The following is a 20,438-nucleotide window of genomic DNA, read 5'->3' on the forward strand; positions in this document are numbered from 1 at the left end:
CTTCCATTTTTGGATTATTAGAGGAGAGCAACATTTTGAGCCAAAATCAGGGACAGTTGAGAAGTTTGGATATGCCTAATTCTATAAAGCAATTTATTTGCACGTACCTCTCAACCTGTTAATACAGGAAACTGGCCAAGGCCAAATATATTGGGGGAACATACAAACAGTACTAAATATTGCTCTTGTAGAAACTTAGTTGATAAAATAACAGGTCTTGCTTTAGCATGCATTTTTCTGAAGGTTGTGAAGTCTGAAACTCAATGTCTGTCATTATTTAGTGACTTAATTCCTAAATGATTTGCCAGAAAACCAGAAATTTTATGAGGAACAGACCAAAAATAAGAAGCAAAAATCTATTAATTCTGCAAAACTCTGGACAGTTGAGAGGTATAGTTCAGCCGGGGCCGTCTTTGAGTTTGCTGCCCTTTCCCCTAACAAAATCATGGTCGAATCAAGCCCCCCCCCCCGCAGCTATTCCAATGTCCCATTACTTGGCTATTTCACCCCATTTACCAAAAACACAGTAATGTGCATACTGCTTTACTTCTACAATGATTTGGATTTCATTTGAAAGTTTTATTTTGCATTTTACAGCACAAACACTAAGACATCTGCTAAACAATGCAATGCAGTCTCACAATGAAAACAGATTTAGCATTAAAAGTTCTTTGCCCTTGAAACTCACATTCATTGAAACAGCTTTGAAATCCACATTCAAAGAAAATACATTTGGCTAGTATAAAGATTAACTTTGGTCTGTTTTCAAATGATAGGCCCCCTTGCACATAAACATAAAAATGAATAAGCGACTGTTGGAAACTGAAAGTAGCCACAGAAACAAATAAAAACTAGCGCTTTCTTTCACTTTATTCTTATCGTGAACTTCTTCAGAAAACCAGGATGCCTCCCAACATCCTGGTTTTAAACCCGTAAAACAGGAAGTGATGTTATTCCATTAATCATCCGTCACAATAACAATATTTTATATTTAAAACATACAACAATTAAACATACTTATTAAATCTGACACCTATGTTACATTTTAAAAATGTCATTTTAAAAAATAGATGAAATATAATCATTACACGGTAATGTACCAAATAGCAAATATTGAAACACTATCAAATTAATATAAGGCATAAGCATAATTGATACAGAAATGCCTAACCATATACTTAAAAATGATGAATGATTATGACATAATGATACCGAAACAATACTCAATTTTATAAACAAATGGAAAAATATCCACAATATGACAAACTAACTAACTAACTGACTCAACCATACAAGACAGTCTCTCTCCCCCCCCACGCTGATACACAAGTATACACAAAAATACTCACTGTAGATAACAAACACACTTAACATACCAAGTCTATGCACAATGGTGGTGTAATGTACACTCTAATGTGAATATAGACCTGTACACAAAAACATGCACCTAAATCTACCTATTATGAAACAAAATATAGAAGACTATATATAAAAAGTCTTACAAAATCTAACTCAGACTACCGACTATGATTGTCTCTGAAAGGGATATACCTAGTCAATGAAAGGAGCAAATAGCGGAGAAAAGCCCCATGAATGAAACCACATCAGCACACATTATAAACAGAAATTAATAATAAAAAATGATAAATAATGAAAAAATAATAAATAATAATAATAATAATTAGAAATAATGATAATAACAGTAAGTGAACACATACAGATGTGTATAGATGTATATATGTGTGTGTCCCCATATAAACAGTCATCGACACAAAATATAGGGATTAAAGCAAAAGATGTCTAATTATCTTTTAAAAAGAAACACTTCATATTTATCGATTCGTTAAGACCAGGAAGTTCATCTGCTCCCAAACACAACTGCCATAATGACTCTTTCTGCTCCAACTTATTATTCAAATCTCCCCTTAGCAGACTTTTCTCTACTTGATCTAAAACAAAAAACTCAAATTTTTTGAAATCAATACATTCTAATGAATGTCTTGCCAACGAATTACTTTTATCTTCATTTTTTACCGCTAAAGTATGTTCAGAGATCCTACGCTTTTTAAAATTCTTTTCGTTTTCCTACATAATAATGTCACAGGTGCCTTAACCCCATGGCTTTTATAAACCAAACTTTTCATCTCGTGACAAAATTATATATTTTAAGAAATGCTAAAACTAAGGTCGGGTTGATTCTCAGCTGGGGTGCCTTCTGTGTGGAGTTTGCATGTTCTCTGTGGGTTTCCTCCCACATTCTAAAGATATGCGTCTGGAGCATTTCTCCCTGGGTCTCTGCTGAAAATAGGCTCTGTGGAGCCTAGTCAGACTTTCCCAGTCAACAAATGTTAAATAAATTAAAAATATATAGACGTGAATTCTAGTACAGAAATTGTCAGGATACTATGTGTTCACTTAGCAGCTCCAGGTGACTCAAAATAGCAACATTGAAAGCAGTGCTTTGGATGTGTTTCAAATATAATTTTTATCTGAATTTGATTCATACATCTCACTTCTTAGACAACTTAAAGTGTCTCTGAATGCTATCAAAGGTTGCGTTGCAAAAAGCAACAAAAGTACATGAGTTCAGTATTGATACAAAGGTAACATCTAGAAGTTTAATGAATCTCCATAACTTGGAACACATGATTCACTGCATGTCTGTCTCTAACATAATGACTCTTCTTCCATGCCCCATTTGTATGGAAAAATAATGGACACTAAAACAATGTTACTTCATGGTAGGCTATACTTACCTGGGGATGGAAGGGAGGGACTCCCACCTCATGTGAAGCACTCCGTATTCAGAAACTTTTTAATCAGTCTGACAAAACAGATTTGGTCAATCATTTTTCAGTGAGCTGTCTTTTGGTCTCCTGCATGGTATTTTGCCACTGTTATGCATTTGTTCATGTGTAGTTTATGTGGCATAATGGTGAGCATAGCTGCCTTTTAAGCAGTTGACTTGGATCTGATTCCTGGCTAATGGACTATTTAGGTGAGAGGTAGGCATAATGGTTAAAGCATTTACCTTAGAGACACAAGGTGCAAGGTTTGATTCTCATGTGGAATAATCGGCTAGGGTTGAAATGGCCCACAAGGGCAGTTAGCCTAATATTAACCTATGACCTTCAGTGTTGACTTCAGTACACCATCAGATTAAGCTGTTGGGGTGTCACAGACTGCTAGAAGCTTTCACATGTATAAACTGTTGTCTGCATACTTACATTATCATAAAAATAATGCTCACTGCTACCACACATATGACTGAGCAGATATAATGCAGTCAGTCCACAGTGCTAAAGACTCGTCAGGTATACCTGACCATAGAAAATATACCCAGACTGGAATCATTGAAACAAATAAGAAGCTTTATTTTATTCAGTTTTATATGTTCTCAGTTGCCAGTTATTGGGCAGCACTTGATGTTTAGTAAATATAAAATCTCATCTGTGAATCACTTCTAAACTGAACATTTTATCCATAATTAAACCCTACCATCACCTATAGCTGCATTATTTAAACTACCATGCAACAGCATGCACCATTTTAAAACACTTGTAAGGTGGCCATTTGCTTGTACATTCATAATATTAGTACTTTCATTAAGACCAACACAAGGCAAAAGACTGAGGAATATGAACAGATATTGTTTTTTTTTCTCAAAAAATTTTTTATTAATTATATGAATAGCAAGACAATTAAAAGATTATACATAACAAGAAGGCATAAATGAACATATAACAATTCATCTAGTGATAACAACCTTCATGAGATTTTGATAAGTTATTTAGAAATAAAACATACACCATATGTACACTATATACAAGTTAGGCAACCTGAGAGAAAAAAAAAAAAATATTTAACATTAACTATTTAATATGTTTAGAACCTTTTCTAACACAACCTTTCTAATAGCTTTTTTTTGGACTTCCACCTAAGTATCTTTGAGCATCAATAAATTTAAAAGCCATTTTCTGGAAAGTAACCCATTTTAATTTAGAACGATCAATCCAATTTTGTATTATATAAAGTTTTAGTAATGAGCAAATAAAAATGATAACATGAATATCAACTTTTGAAAGATGAATCAATGGAATATGTAGAATAGCAAATTCCCACGCCAACGTGGATTTTGATATCCCATTTTCTGCAGTCTGACTTTCAAAGATGTCCACAATCTGTGAGAAAAATGACAATACCATAGAATATGAAGGAGGTCTGCTTGGGGATGAGAACAGCATGAACACAAAGGGGACTTATTTGGGTTAAATTTGTTTAATTTAATTGGGGTAAAGTAGGCATCATTATTAATCATTAATTGTGTGTATGCTAATTTTTTAAAGGGATAAATTCCTTAGTGTGTCTAATAGCCAGGACTTTCTGAGATTCTGACAATTGGGAATTATAATTCAACCAAACATTAGATAAACGACAGTTGTGGTCCATCATTAAATAATTAATTAATTTATATGAGTTTGAGAGCATTTTATCAGATGATGAAAGTATTTTGATAATCGTGTTAAGGTTTTTCAATTGTGAGTCTATGGGGACCAGAGATACAAATTTGTTTTTAATTATTGCTCTTAGTTGTGTAAGAATTGGTGAGTAATTCCAGTTTACTTTCAATAACTTACGCCAGTCAGATAAAGGCAAGTCAAGATATTTCAAAACATCTCCTACTTTTAGATTTTTAATTAAAGGATAGTTTGTTAAGTTCAAAAGTTTATTGTCCAATAATATATTTGGGTTTAGATGAATTGGCTGAACATGGTGAGATCTTTTCTAGTTTACACATTTTGAGTAAGGTTTGGAAATCTCTAATCTTTTGTTTAAATACTGTAGATATATTTTTAATAAATAAACTATCCAGAGAGATAAAGGGAATAGCTTCAGGATTTAAATTATTAGAAATGACATAATTATACCATAATTTTATCCATAAAGAGTGATTTGGATAAGAAGTGTTATTGAATTTAGAGATAGTAAGAAGTTTATTGGATGAGACAATCAAATAATAGAGATAAAGATTAGGTAAACCCAAACCTCCCTTGTCCTTGAAAATGCCAATCTAGAATAGGAAATTCTAACAGATTTAGGGAACCATATGAATTTTGCCAAAGCTTTATTTACAGACTCAAAAAATTTTTGAAATTATCTGATCAGATGATGAGAATTGGTAAAGAAATTTAGGCAGAATATTCATTTTAATAATGGCCACCCTTGAAAGAAATGAAAGGTTTAGATGCTTCCATCTGTCCATATCAGACAATATAGAGTTCCATAATTTATTAATATTATTTTGAAAGGAAGATTTATTATTGTGTTCTAAATTGATTCCTAAATATTTTATATTATAAGTAAACTGAAAATGATCGTCTGGAAACAAAAAAGATTTGTGTGCTAAATGATTTAAGGGAAAAATATGAGTTTTGTAGAAGTTAAAAGATAGTTGGAAACCAAAGAAAAATAATCAATAGAATTCATTATTTTTCTGTAATCAGATAATGGAGTTTGAAAGTAGATTGCTAAATCATCCAAAAAGCAGAGAAATGAATATTAGTATTAAGAATTCTAGGGATGTTATGAAAAGTATTTTGAGTAATAAACAATAGCAAAGGTTCTAAGTAAATGTTGAAAAGAAAAGGGACAATGGACAACCCTGTCTTGTTCCTTTAGTGATCTTTATCGAGCAGAAAATTGACCATTAATGTATAGTCTAGTAAACATATTCTTGTATAAAACTTTTAAAAATTTATAAAGAATAAGGGAATATTAAAACATAACATAGTTTGAAATAGAAAGTTCCAACATACTCTGTCAAAGGCATTTGATGCATCTATAATCAAAGCATATATAGGGTTTGGATTTTTCTTAATGAGATTAAGTATAGTCTCTAAAGATAGAGTATTATCCCAAGCATGTCTCTGAGACATAAAACCTGATTGATTTGACGAGATAATTGAGGGTAAAATCCGTTTCAATCTGTTATCCAGAATAGATGACAGAATCTTAATATCCACGTTAATTAAAGAAATGGGTCTATAATTTACTGGGTCAGATTTATCTTTATTATTTTTTAGAATTAGAATGGTTTTGATGTGTTCCAATGAATATCTGAGATATCATTAACTCTTATATGATTGTAAACTTTAAATAGAAAGGGAAGAACTACCAATTTGAAAGTTTTGAAAAATTCTGGAGTAAAACCAACAGGTCCCGGAGATTTACCCAATTTAAGATTATCTATTGAATCCAAGATTTCTTGTACCAATATAGGGGTAGAAAGTAGTTTTTGCTGATTATCATTAAGTTTAGGGAACTGCAAAGAGTCTAAAAAGAGTTTTGAGTGATTATCTTTAACAGAATTAGAAGAACCTGAATATAACTCAGTGTAAAGAGAGGTGAAAAGTTGAATAATCTCTTCATCAGTATTATATAATCTGTTATTATAAGATAAAGATGTAATATTTGGATTTCTGAAGTTAACTTTAATAATTCTCGCTAACAATTTAGATGGAACCTGGGCCCACTCTGAATATGAAGCAAGTAGCTTTTGTTCAGCTAAGGAGAGGTTATTTTGGTGAAGCAGAATTAAATCTTTCTGACAATCAAAAATTTGTTTTTCTAAAGTAGCATCATAGTTCAGACTAAGATGATTTTCCAACGAAGAAATTCTTGATTTTAAGAATTCCTCTTTCTTAAAGTATTGTTTTTGAAAAAGCAGCTTTACTAATAAATAAACCTCTTAATCTTGCTTTACATGCAGCCCATTGTATGTCTTAAGGAATGTCTGATGATTCAAGACTATTCACCATTTCATTTAGGATTTCTGAAGCTTGTTTGCAAATATCTTCATTTGACAATAAGTTATTATTTAAGGTCCACTTATTAAACATAGTTTTATTTTTGATATTGGGTTTTATGTTCAATTTTAGTGAAATTCTTGAGTGATCCGAAAAGAATCTGGGTTCTGTAGTAAAGTCCACAATATATTTTGAAATATAATCTGAAATTAGAAAGAAGTCTAATCTGGACCACGAATTATAGCACTTAGAATAATAAGTATATATATCATTCTTGTTTATATTTTTAAAAGTGCGGAGGGGATCTATTAAATTATATTCTGTCATCAAATCATTTATAGCCAGAGTAGATTGAAGATTGTAGGTGACAGTGGAGCGGGAACGATCAATTACTGCATTCCAGTCACCACCCACTATAATATGATGATCCTTATAGGATGCAAGAATATTGTAAATTTTTAAAATGAACAAATGTTGTGAATTACATGGGCCATATAGATTTAAAATTAATAAGGGTTTGTCCAAACCAGCAATAGAAGCGGTAAATAAGCACCACCTCCCCTCATCATCAAATTTCTCATCAATAATATTCCCAATGAATTTTTGTTTAATGATTATAGCTACACCTCTGGAGTTAGATGAGTCACCTGAAGCTATAATCTTTTTGATCCATTCTTTTTAACTCTTTATTCCAATCAATACGTGAAATATGGGTCTCTTGAATAAAACAAATGTTAGCCTGTGATTTAAAGATCATATGAAATAATAGTGACTTTTTCGCTTTATCTTGAATGCCTCTAACATTCCAAGAATCTAAAATTATGTCAACAGGCATATTCTACAAGTATAATCATTACTGATGCTATAAAAGTGAACTCAAGGTGCAAATCCAACACAGCATTAAAAAGAAGAAAAAAAATAAAAGAAAAAACAGTCTTTAAGTATTCAAGCAAGTCATCAAATAACATTTGTTGAAAAAAAAAGAAAAAAGTTTTTTTAAGAACCATGAAAAGTATAATAATAACCTTTATCCTAACCCTAGTGCCTACCCACCAATCCCCCTGTGATAAAGGAAGAGCAGAAGAACATGAAAAAACATTGTAATTATAGATAATAATAACCTCAAGTTAGAATACAAATTACTCAAAGGAAGCCTAACATAACATAAAGTCCGAGTAATACTACTAAAATATATACAAAATTAACTAATTTCAAGACGTCCAACATGCTTAATCCCTACTTCTAATACTAATCTAAAGCTCCTATCCTTAAATTGAAATTTATAGTGATTAAATGTATTTCCTCAAGTATTTCAAGAGAAAGAGAAACAAGTAAATAATAAATAAATCACACTCTGCTTAACTAGAACACTCTATCATAAGAAGTAATACAATTAAAACTGAAAGATATGTAAGATAACATATATAAGTACAACAAAACCAACTGGTAACATTATAATATAAGTAAATAAGCATAGCATTACTGAACTAAAGATAATAGTCATGCACTATCTACTGAACCTTCTTTAGTACTTTAGTGATAATTTCATTAATCAACATGACCATTAGTATGATAAAAGCACTAATACCTGTAGAATGAGTATTTAGTTATAGTTCAAATAAAGCAAAAACAACTACCAAGCAACCATATCTCAAAATGAAAAACAATTCAGTCTGGAGATGCATCTATTAACTAGATAATAATAGTACAGGAACTATTCAAAATGAAATATTATAAGCTGTAAGGTTTTAACACTAGTTAATATACATGAATAAAGTATAATTATATTATTAAATAGTAACTTAAATAGCATCATATATATTGGACTGAATGTACAACAATGTGCATACATATAATTTTAAATCTACTTTTTGAATATTTTACTAATGACTCTGTTAGGTTATGTAGCCATACTATTCTTCTAAGCTATAGATATAACATAGCAAAACAGCATGAAAAGACAAGGCTTTTAAAGTAAACATTTTGAACATCTAATTAAAACAGAAACAGGCAAGTTAAATGCAGTAAATCTAAGGGCTTAAATATATACATGTAGATTCAGCTAATCATATTAAAGATAGTTATTTCAAACCTTTCAAATAAGTAAAGGCTTTCTTAAACATAAACTACTAATCATAAATATCACATCCAGCCTCTGAGAAGAGAGAGAGCAGAGAATAGAAAGAACATGAAACTTTCATATGAACAGGTATACTTTGTAACATTTGTCAAATTAAACACTTCAGTATAATATAAAATATTGTATGAAAAAATATTCTGAATAGGAAAATATGTTCATTTCTTTACACATCCTTTAGAATTTTAATATATAAAACTAACCTGTTCATTTGTTTCCAGAAACATTTTCACTCTGCTTTATGAAAGTAGCAGCTTGCTTTGAAGTCATGCAGACACACTAAAAGTCACTGAATATATTATGTGACATGAATCTGTTTAAATTTAAAAAGCAACCTTCATTTATGAAGAGAAAACACTTTAAATAATAGCCAGATCTATTAAAAAGTTAGTGCTAATACTTGTTGAAAACAAGCAGACTTGTGTATTTGAAACTGTCCTTCTTTCCTCACAAATGATGACATCACCATCCATCTCAGAGAGACTGTAGTGTGATGTTCATGCAGAGCATCAGCTGGAACTCTGAGGGGAAGATTTTCTTGCTAGAATGTTGAGATGGAATGTTTTTCCCTCCAAAAATCATTTAGCTTACACAGAAGGCTGTAACTCCAAAGCTTGTAGTAAAATTAACATATTATCTATTTACACAGCAAGCATATGTGAGAGAAAGAGAAAAAAGTAAATACAGGAATTTAAATGCTTCTATTAATCCACACCAATCTAACAAGCATATATCCTGTCACTGCACACTGTCACACCAAATCCATCATGTGTAAATTACATGACAAGTTCTTAAGGTAATATAATTATGTCACACCAGAATTACAAATCATGTAACACAAATACTGTCAGATTAAAGAAAAGAAAAGATCAAACCTTATTGTAGTTCTTTAACAGTAGAATATTAAGATACAGTGTCAGGAAGCTTTTTAAATGTTTTAAGAAAAATGTCTTTTGCATCTTTAGGATCTGAACATACAAATCTTTTGTCATTAGCTGTGAAAGACAAGGTATTAGGATATGCCATTCAAATCTAATCCCTCTTTTATCAAGTCAGCACAATAGGGGCTAGTTTTGTCTATTTAATTTGATCTGTGCAGGAAGATCTTGGGAAAATGATAGTTTGTGAGACTTCCATATGAATTGTTTCTTTGTTTTAGCAGTTTCTAGGATCTGAAAACTGTCTTGAAAGTTTAGTAACTTAGTATAAATTAACCTTGGTGTAGAAGAATCTTGCTTTGTAATGCAGTGCTCTGTGTGCTCTCTCTACAATTATAGATTTTGAAGAAGCTTCACAATTTAACAGTGTTACAAAGATATTTTTAGTCACAGATAACAAGTTTTATTGTCATAAGATTCAGGTAAACCACGAATAATTATGTTATTTCTTGACTCCTGGCTTCCAGATCCAATATTTTAGCTTGTAAATCTGAAACAGTTTTATCTCTAGATTTAAAGTCACTTTCCAATAAGTCTGTTTTAACCTCCAAAGCTAAGATTTTATTTTCAATAGTAACAATACTATCGTTTATTTGCTTTAAAGATTTACTAAAGTCTGCAAACTGTTCTGAAAAGTTTTGTATAGCACTTTGGATTGGTTTTAATGCTATTTTTAGTTCTTCTAAAAGGAAATTTGAGCCATTTAAATCTTTATTACTTACATTAAAAGTTTCTGTAGGTTGTCTAGATGATTTCAGTCTTTTTGAACCTGAATCTTTTTCAGGAGAGATCATTGAAGTATATTTGGCCTTTGTAGGCTGAGTCTCCATGGAGTCAGATTTTGTAGCCATGCCCAGAAATGGAATGCAGTTAACAGGAACAGACTGGAGCAGTAGGAGTCCCAGCAGCAGAGAGACCAAGAATGTTCTGAGGTAAAATAAATCCCAGGATAATAATTCCAGAAGAAAAAATAATCCAAATGCGTAGAAAAAGATTTATAAAATCTTTTAGTATAAAAATTTGAGGAAAAAGGTTGATGTAAAGTTGTAAAAAAAAGCAAAAGTTAAATAGCTGTGAGGAGCTCAGAGAGTAAGGACTAGACTAGTCGGCGGCCATCTTGGAATGCCAATATGAACAGATATTGTGCCTCCATAATAATTCAACTTTCCATGCCATTCAGGTGGTGAAGGTTGAAATGAACTAAACAGTAAGAGTACAAATGCAGGACATGCTAAGCAATGGTGGCTGGTGACTTCACATCAAAGGGGGGGCTGCAGGAGACAGCTGAATGGGTGGGGTCAATGAGAAGGGGTTTGGCCAATTAGAAAGGGGAGGAGCTATACTCAAAAACCACAAAAAACTGGAACTTTAATTAAATACGCTGCCCTGGGTGCCAAACTATCATTAGTCCAATCAAGACAAAACAAAGTGTAGAAGAAATAAAAATATTTCAATGCATTGGCTGCATGATAGCTTACTTAATATCTAGATGGAAACAAAAAGGTTGCAAGGCATAAAAAATAAATTACTTTTTAAATACATTATTGGAATGCTAGTCAAAATCAAGTATAAGAAAAACAAGCAGCACTCAATTCAAACCACTTCTCCTTGCACTGCAGTTCTAATTATAATTTATATTCTGCTGTATTAAAGTACCAAGTAACATGCTGAAAATAGCAATCTCTGTGATGCCCCCACTTGTAAAAATGTTTCTTATCCAAAAAAGACCTGCTGCCTGACAACAACTATCTACTTGTTTCATGGGGAAAACATGATCAAAGTAAAAAATGAAAAGCAAACAAGAAACAAGCTCAAGATACATTGCTTAAAGGATTACTGCACAGGTTACGGACCACACATGATAGATTGGTATTCTGTTTAGTTTACGGGTATAGCCTTCAAAGATGCCTGCTAAGTCTTCGACAAAGGTAATGAGATTCTTAAAATACTGTAATCCTGTCCTTTATTACAAATTCTATCATATGCATTTCAATACCCAAGGCTTATACGTTATCTAGTTATGAACGTATTCTCTGCATGGCAACAACAAAAAGGCTTTCAATGTTGGCAGTTCTTTAACAGTATGCTTATTAAAGCTTACTTGCATCTTACAATCTCAGACAAGCTTACCTGATGGTCATTAAAGCATTGCTATTTAAACACAGAGCAACGGGCACTTTCTGAATAATAAGAAGCATAAATCAACAGTATAAAAATATGACAAAAAGCCTGAACATTCTGCAAAATTAAGCAAGGGCAGATGAAAAGCCACTGTAGTACTTGTCTGCCTTGGATGGTGGGATACTCTGCACACTTACACTCCATAACTGCTCCTTGCCTTGCTTGGACACATCCAGAGTCACTACATGGGGGGAGTGGGTGCAACAAGTATGTCACAATTCGAAATGTCTCTGGCTGATTGTGATGGCCCTGACACATTTGTCATACCTCTTAACCTCAGAGCAAGAATATGGGCAAAGTCATACATAGAAGTGAGACAAAGGCCCAAAAATAAGGAAAATATTTAAATATTGATCTTATAAACTTTCTAATAGAATAGTAAGTCTTGTATTAGTATGAATTTTCTGAAGGGTATGAAATCTGAAACTCAAATGTCTGTCATAGGTTCATAGATTAATACTAGGCTAAGTGCCCTTACGAGCCATTTTAAGCCTAGCCAATTATGCCTGTGAGATTCTAAACCTGTACCTTGTGTTTGTAAGGCAAACACCTTAGCCATTAGGCTCAATCTTTAATGATTAGCCTGTAATTTGCAAAACCACAATTTTATGAAAAATGGACCAAAAATGTGATGCAAAAATATAAAGTAGCCACACAATACAGCTGGGAATCTGTCAAAGAAAGGACACTTTTTAAAATATTAGTACTGTTAACTTGAGCAGCTGACAAAATAAAAGAATCTACATACATTTCTGAAATAATCTATAACTCTGAATATTATAGTTATTTATTGTAAACCCTCCGTGTTTTCTTCCAAAATTGCCATTTTATGGAGGGATTATTAGAGGAGAGCAACATTTTGAGCCAAAATCAGGGACAGTTGAGAAGTTTGGATATGCCTAATTCTATAAAGCAATTTATTTGCACGTACCTCTCAACCTGTTAATACAGGAAACTGGCCAAGGCCAAATATATTGGGGGAACATACAAACAGTACTAAATATTGCTCTTGTAGAAACTTAGTTGATAAAATAACAGGTCTTGCTTTAGCATGCATTTTTCTGAAGGTTGTGAAGTCTGAAACTCAATGTCTGTCATTATTTAGTGACTTAATTCCTAAATGATTTGCCAGAAAACCAGAAATTTTATGAGGAACAGACCAAAAATAAGAAGCAAAAATCTATTAATTCTGCAAAACTCTGGTCAGTTGAGAGGTATAGTTCAGCCGGGCCGTCTTTGAGTTTGCTGCCCTTTCCCCTAACAAAATCATGGTCGAATCAAGCCCCCGCAGCTATTCCAATGTCCCATTACTTGGCTATTTCACCCCATTTACCAAAAACACAGTAATGTGCATACTGCTTTACTTCTACAATGATTTGGATTTCATTTGAAAGTTTTATTTTGCATTTTACAGCACAAACACTAAGACATCTGCTAAACAATGCAATGCAGTCTCACAATGAAAACAGATTTAGCATTAAAAGTTCTTTGCCCTTGAAACTCACATTCATTGAAACAGCTTTGAAATCCACATTCAAAGAAAATACATTTGGCTTGTATAAAGATTAACTTTGGTCTGTTTTCAAATGATAGGCCCCCTTGCACATAAGACATACATGTGTTGTGTGATATACCTTCCTGATTGTATTAAATTATATTCCTTGTATAAACAAGTACAGTTGTTAGAGGGTGTTTTAAATTTATTGTTTTGAACATTTTTTCCAGTAAACAATAAAATAAAATGCATGCACCAATAATGACAAAACTGCCCAATTGAGAACATTTCCATCATAAAAGTCTACTGAAACTTCTATAATCCACCAGTATGAGTAAATATGCACAATCTCTGTAGAAGTAAAAGTCATCTATAAAATTCCATATTAAAGAGATCTGTAACTAATGAAGAGGTTGCTACTACCAAACAACTTTATATTTCATTGTTTCATCTACAAATAAAGTACATGTATCTTTGCCAAAGAGGACATTCTCAGTACGGCAGCACCCACCCCCTGTGGGAGTAGAACCTACAGCCTTCTGCATGAAAAGCAAACACACTACCTATTGTACTATTAACAATGCAAGCACACTTGGCATAAGCAGCACTAAACTTCTGTTCCCCTGCAGCTCTCAGCTTCTTGTAAAATCTACTCGACACTCAACTGTATCTCTGTCTCAGCTTCACAGCACAAGAAATCTGGAAAAAGCCAAAGTTTATTGGAGCGGGACAAAAGCCCAAAAACCAGGGACACATTTTAAAGATTGCTTGTATAATCTTGGAAAGTTGCTAATATAAAATGCTGTGTTACCACCATATAGTCCACTGCCAAGTCTTGAAACCAGGACTCTGTGCAAAACAGTCAGAGCAACATACCACTATGCCAAATCAGCTCTTTTATGAAAGAGAGGAAGACTGAAACTTAAATGGCTACCCTTTAGTGAATTCAGTTCTCACCATAGCTGTCAATCTCTTAGCACAAAACACCTAGATGAAGCCAATAATGGGGGAAATACAGTCTCACAAATAGGGACAAATTTCAAATATTTATCTTATAAACTTAGAAAATTGCTAGAATAAAAGGTTTTGTGTTACTATGCACATTCTGAAGAATATAAAGTATGAAATTCAAATGCCTGTCAATTTTATTTAACATTTGTTGACCAGAAAAGTCTGACTTGGAACAAAAGCCAATTTTCAGCAGAGGCCTAGGGAGAAATACTGCAGACACATGTCTTTGTAACATGGGAAGACACCAGAGCAAACCCACACACAAACACAGAGGACATGCAGACTCCACACAGAAGGCAGCCCAGCCAAGAATCAAGCTAGAGAACCTCTAGCTGTGCAACAACAATGCTACCACTGCACCATCAACTATCTAAAGAATTTTGAATTCGGAAACCACAGATTTTATGAAGAACAGAACAGAACAAAATATGAGGCAAAAATCTGCAGAAGTTTCACAGATGGTGGTGGCTCTTTTTACCTGAACCCAGGGTACAGGGTTCAAGCCTTGGGTATTCTTTAACCAGCAGGCATCCTATCCTAAGTTCTCCCTACAGCCACCAGTATGAATCGACTGGAGCATTTTAGTTATACGCACACACCCCATCCAAAAGCTGCAAAGTAATGGCTTTCCACAACCTGCAATATAACATCTAAAAGCATGGCTTTCTTGGCAACAGCAAAGTAACCTCCAAGCTGCAAAGTAAAAGCTTTCTTACAGTCCCTACCTGCAAATTAATGGCTTACTTAGCAGCAGCAAAATAAACTAACAGCTTTCTCGGCAGCAGTAAAATAAAACTCTGAACGGCTTTCTCGACACACACACAGTCCCTACCTGCAATATAACATCCAAGCTGCAAAGTAGTGGCTTTCTCGGCAGCAAAATAAAATCCAAAGCTTGGCTCTGCAAAAGAAATCCAATGGCTTTGTCAGCAGCAATAAACACCAAATGGCTTTATTGGCAGCAAAAGGAATCCAAAGCGGGCTCTTCTCATCTGTGCATGCCAGAATGCACACTTCCAGTTTTCTGTTTGTGAATGTTCCATTCCAAGACTGCTGACTTTGCAGTCCGAACCCCTTTCAGTCTATACGGTTAGCACCACATAGACTTCTGGGGCATCAGCAGTCTGCTGCCTTCTTCCTGAATCTGGACGGGTAAGGCAGCAGTCTGGATTCACTTTCTGTGTGAAGTTACTGAAGTTATTGGATTGTACCATTGTGGTACACAGCTGGGGGGGCTGCAGACCTGCAGTCCTATATCACGCGCTACCACTGATGCTAAGCTGCCACCAAATGTTTTCAATACATGACAGACTTTGATATAAAGCCCCAGTACAAAGTCAGGAACTCCTAATGACATCAAAGGATTTATTCAGTAAGAATTCTGAACTCCAAATAATAGAAAAAGAAAAATGCAAAAACTGCATAAAAAGTCACATTGATACTAAACGGCACACTTTGGTTAAAAAAAGTTAAATTGTGTAATTAAATATGTGCATATAAAGTCAACAAACTGTCCCTGGGGTCCAGTCCTGTCATAAGAATCCCACCACAGGTGCTAAGAGCTGTAGCTAAAAGGGTGTGTTTCTCTGATTATAAAAATTGTGAATCAGAGACCCATTAGTTGCATGAGGAAAGACCTCATTACTGGCTAATTTGTGTGTCTCTGAATTGTATGATTTTAATGCTAGTGCTAATTGGCATTTTCCTGTTGTGATCATGTGTGGCAGCCCTTGCATCATGTTGGCACAGGCACACCCCTCTGTCATTCTCTCTCACACACACACACACACACACACATGTGCACATGCACACGCACACACACACACACGCACACATCTGTCATTCTCTCTCTCACACGCACACACACACGTCATTCTGTCTCTCTCTCTCTCTCTCACACACACACACACACACACACACACACACACACACACTTCTTACATGTCTCTGCATTGACAGAGCATCCCTGATGTAGCATCTTATTTTCTCCTTTTCCCTCATAGATCTTGCATGATTACAGTTAGTGAATAAGGCCAGATATGAGAGTTTCATTCTTATTATTGTTCAGAAACTGCATGCTGGCAGCAGGGATCATTCCAGCTTTGTTTAGAGAGATATACCTTAGCTTCTTGTACAGGCATTCCTCTCAGCTGTTCCTGGTTTTAGAGTATATCCATGATTTTGCCTTACATATGCCCTGTTCCTCAGAACAAATGAAGCATTACAATCAGTCAATAATACCAGACATTAGAGTTTTACACTTTATTTTACCTAGAAAATGCATCCACATGCAAATCTTCTCTGTAGTGCAGATGACTAAATTGGTCTTGATGGGATGGTTCTTGTACTTGGAACATCCTAAATCTGCCAAAGAATGACCTTTTGACACTTCATGATATAGATATCTACAGGCCATGGAAGCCTAAATGGAATGAAGTAATGGCCAGATAAACTGAAACAAAGTTAAGAAAAGCTCCTAACTGGAAAACACCTGGACCAGATGTACTACATAACCTCTGGCTAAACATATTAACATCTTTACATGAAGATTTAGCCACAAGCTGTAACTATTTACATGAGCACCCTAAACAGATGCCAACCTGGTTAATAACAGGAAATAAAAATACTCATCCTAAAGAGTGAAACTTCAAACTGTCCTAAAACTATAGACCAATAACGTGCCTTCCAATGATGTATGAATTGATATCAACAGACATTACAGTCATTTAGAAAGCTCAGTCATGGCAATAGAACAATAAGATAACAAAAGAAAGTAATATGGAACCAAGGATCATTTATTGTTAAATAAAGTCATAATGGAGAACTATAAAAGGAAAAGAATCTAAGTATGGCATGGATAGACTACAAAACAAGCATTTGACAGTATCCAAGCTATAAACCAATTTGTCTTCCTATCCTAACTTTCAGTTTTGGAGTGATTGACTTTTCCCAAAAGGTATTGGATCAGTTGGACAGGAAAGCAAGAAAAAGTGTTCATATTTATAAAATGATTTATAACAAGCAGAGAAACATGTGGGCACAGTGAAGTGGAAAGGTATACCATTTTATTGCAACAGATGCCTTTTTTATGTTATTTTCAAGAGAGATATGGGCCTCCTTAAAATTGATTACATGTATAGATCTGCAGTTGTGGGACTGCATACATATCTACAAGACCCAAACATAGTGAAAGTTTTAAAACATGAGGAGAATAAGTCTAAGATTTCTTTTCTACTTAGTTTAGCAGAAGCATATCAGTATCAAGCAGGAATGGAAATTAAACCAGAAGTAGATAAAAATCAGACAGCAACCCAATGCGCCAAAAAACAACAAAAAGAATATAAGGTGAAGGATCAGATGAAAAGGCAAAACATTTATAAAATGTGTAAATATAGTTTCAACTACAAAATCTCTTGACACAACCTCAGGTTGATCAGGATTAAATGTAGGAGTGGTTAAAGAGAGGTGAATTTAAACCAAAAAAATGAAAGGTTAATATTGGTGGCCCAAGATAGTGGACTACATACCCATTGGTTTACAAAGTCCATTGAATGTGTGGGGGAAACAGACAGTTGCAGGTTTTGTAAAACAAAATTGAAAACAGTCACACATCTTGTTGCTGGTTGTGATATACTAAAGACTGTATATTGAAAGGCAGAATAATTTGGCAAGGCTGTTGCATTGGAGATTGTGCAAACATAATACTGAAGTTGCCGAAAAACATTGGAAACATAAGCGACAAAGCAGTATAAAAAATGATGAAGTTTATATCACATGGGATCACCCATTACCAACAGTTCAAAAAATAGAAAAAACAGATGTCGTAGTCCATGAAAAGAAGGCAAAAGTAGCATGGATCATTGAAATCTCTATGGCCAGTGACTATAGTGTCTTATGAACAGAGAGACACAAAGTCATAAAATATCAGGATTTGCAGACAGAAATTATGGCAATGTGGAAGAATGAAACACAGAGAGTTCCAATAGTAGTAGGACTAATAGGTCTTATAAAAAATTATTTAAAACTGTACTTAGATATATTACACATACATGTACATCCATATGAATTGCAAAAGGAGTCGGTTCTGGGCAAACTGAGGGTGCTGCAAAGAGCACTTCTGGCTAACATCAAAGACTGGAACAATACTAATTTCAAGAACTTTAATCCTACTTTGACTTAGGAATGAGGTCTATTCCTGTCATGGTATTAGAAACCAAAATGCCCTGGAGAAATTATAAAAAAAATGAGACAATCCCATAGTAAAGTCAATTTTTTATAATGGATTTCTATTTTACATTTTTTAGCATTCACAACACTCATACTAAAGGCAAGAAAGAAAAAAAATCAGTAAAACAACAAAATGGAAAATCAAATGATATAAAGAATGAACAATAATTTCCTGAGCATCAGAAATGTGCCTAATACAGCCACACAAGGACTACTATGGAGATACCAAGTTGCATGACATAGCTCACAGGTAATAATCATTTAAAAAGGGAGCACTTAGTGCCTTGACTACTAAGTTATTAAGGATCTGCATACAGAAGTAACAGTGACAGCACAGAGAAATATGTTTCAGTGGTAAAACAGGTAGCACATTCACCTCGGTGAAGAAAGTTGTGTGTTCTATTCCCACAGCAGGTAGACTGATTGTTGACACTGCAGTGCAACATAAGGGAGGTGCTACACTTTTGAGTGTGCCATCCTTTGGAGGAGATATTATTAAACATGATGTTTTAAATTATACTTCTTAGGGTCTCCACAAAGATCTCAGTACACTAACCACTTCGGCTTCCTTATCACCTTCTCTACAGTGGACTGTATCCCCTGCATCAGAATCTGGTCCCCTGACATTAACTGCTGGTTAAAAACTCAGGGTCCCAAATCAACAGCAATATACAAGAATTGACTGCAGTTTTCTAATTGCCCTCTCTACTGTGGACTGCACCCCCTGCATCAGAATCTGGTCCCCTGACATTAACTTCTGGCTAAAAAGCCCAGAGTCCAGAATCAACAGCAATATACAAAAGCAACTGCAGTGTAAATTGTAACAACTTTAGTAGTTAATTATTCAGTCCATATATACAGCTAGCTTTGCTTCAGATAACTTCAGTGGCATGTGCATTAAACAGGAGTGCCATAGCCATAGTTTACCACCCCCAAGCTCCTTCTTTAGCCCAGAATGGGGAAAAGTATGTACCTCTTATCCAAGTAGCAAGTGTACATTTTAATTAGTAGTAACTCTACAGTGGTAAAAGTATATAACTCATACCCAAGCAACCAGTGTAACATTTTTTAACTTGTTTTATGGCTTACATTGACCTGTAGTATGGTATTCTGCATCTGATAGTTTTTTGCTCACTCATTTGCATTGCTGTGCCTCGTTGACCTACTCCTAACCATCCTATTTTATCTCCACTCTTCACTCAATCTGTGCTAGGCATACACAGATTATGTCAGAAACAGTTGCCCCTCCTCAGATCTATCTACTAACCAAGATTATTTCTGACCCTTGAAGACTAAGGTGCCATTTTTAAATTATACCTCTTAGGGTCCGCACAATGATCTTGGTGTCTCCCTATCAGTGTGCTCACCATGTAAGTTTGATTCAACTAATTCTGTAAAATACTTTTACAAACAAACACAAAATCAGAGCAAACACTGCCATTATTGACAATATTGTTGTTACTGGTGTCGCATGAAACCGATAATGTCTATGATGTGCACAGTGCAGGCTATGTTAGTTTACCTGATTACATTAGATAGTACTGTTTGCCGTAACTATTAATGTGCTGTAGATAAGCCACATGTGGCATGTATCAGACTGCTGTTTTAAGTTGATAAAAGCTGGACTTAGTGTATTCATACTT

The sequence above is a fragment of the Protopterus annectens genome, chromosome 3.part0 (assembly GCF_019279795.1).
Source record: "Protopterus annectens isolate FY-2018-M chromosome 3.part0, PAN1.0, whole genome shotgun sequence".
Taxonomy (NCBI): Eukaryota; Metazoa; Chordata; order Ceratodontiformes; family Protopteridae; genus Protopterus; species Protopterus annectens.